This window comes from Balaenoptera ricei, chromosome 1 (assembly GCF_028023285.1).
Source record: "Balaenoptera ricei isolate mBalRic1 chromosome 1, mBalRic1.hap2, whole genome shotgun sequence".
Classification (NCBI taxonomy): Eukaryota; Metazoa; Chordata; class Mammalia; order Artiodactyla; family Balaenopteridae; genus Balaenoptera; species Balaenoptera ricei.
In genome coordinates this window covers 81,162,929-81,164,159 of record NC_082639.1, presented here as the reverse complement: position 1 = coordinate 81,164,159, position 1,231 = coordinate 81,162,929, and the positions used below count along the sequence as shown (strand labels likewise).

At 32.7% G+C, this 1,231-nt stretch overlaps 1 non-coding gene across 1 annotated transcript; it reads left to right on the top strand.

Moving 5' to 3' along the window:
* Positions 1-1,124: 1,124 nt before the first annotated feature.
* Positions 1,125-1,231, top strand: LOC132354517 (U6 spliceosomal RNA). The gene has a single exon (XR_009499330.1). It is a non-coding gene; the product is annotated as a U6 spliceosomal RNA (small nuclear RNA).

The following is a 1,231-nucleotide window of genomic DNA, read 5'->3' as shown; positions in this document are numbered from 1 at the left end:
TATAAAAATATTGGATCACCGTGTTGTACATCTGAAATTAATACAATATTATAAATCAATGATACTTCAATTTAAAAAACTACAGTTATAACTTCAGGGGGAAGAAAAACTGAATGGAAGGAAAAGTAATCATGTTACTTACTAACTTACTTAGCAGTAAGTAGTTTTTTCATGATTATAATAATGTAAACTCTAAATTCTGATACAACTAAAATTATTATACAACAATGTTGGGTAATGGGTGTCGGTAAATGAGAATCAAATTCTCATTTTTCAGAGCGAGATGACAATAGATAATATCTAAAGCTGAAAAGTTAATTTGTGACAGATTATGTCACAGGGAGTTCATGTTATTTAGGGAAATAGAAGCAAACAAGAAATAGCTTAGAGACTTGAAAGTGGTTGCTGTAGGAAGTGGGATTGGGGTAGGTGGAGCCAGGCAGGGGACTGATGTTTGTTTTTTACTAAAGCTTGCAGAACTATTTCACTGTTTAAACTGTATGCATAACTTTGATGAAAATAACGGAAATGAATGGGTCCTTTTCCTAATTCTGTGCTTTTAAACTCATTTGACTTGTTTTGTGTTCAAAAACATTTTAACGATCATATTAAAGGCCATCATCTATCTTTTAAAGACACAATGAGACCCATCTTTTATGTTTCACTTACAATGTCTACAATCATTACAAAAATTGTTAGGAAAAATAATTCCTATTATTTTCAGTATTTTTATTAAAAATTTATTATATGAGTAATTAATATATATTTAATATAAAAAACAAAGAATAGTAAATATAACATCAACAACAAATTCCAAAATCCAGAGCTAACTACTACCAATGTGTTAGGTATTTCTTTTTAGTAACGTATTCATATGTAGTGCACCAATTAGGTTTGTGTTTGGCTGCATGTAAGAGAAAATCCAAATCAACAGTAGTCTGAAATACTAAGTTTAACATACAAAGTTCTCTTCCCTCATGTAATAGCAGTCCTGAGATAGGTAGTCCAGGGTTGGTATAGTGGTTTCATGAGGTATTCAGGTACGTGGGTTACCACTCTGCCATCTCTAGGGTGTGGCCCTCATCCTCATGGTACAAAAGAGGGCTGATAGAACACATTTGTGCATGCTCACTTTGGCAGCACATATACTAAAATTGTAGTGATACAGAGAAGATTAGCATGGCCCCTGTGCAAGGATGACATGCAAATTTGTGAAGCGTTCCATATTCAA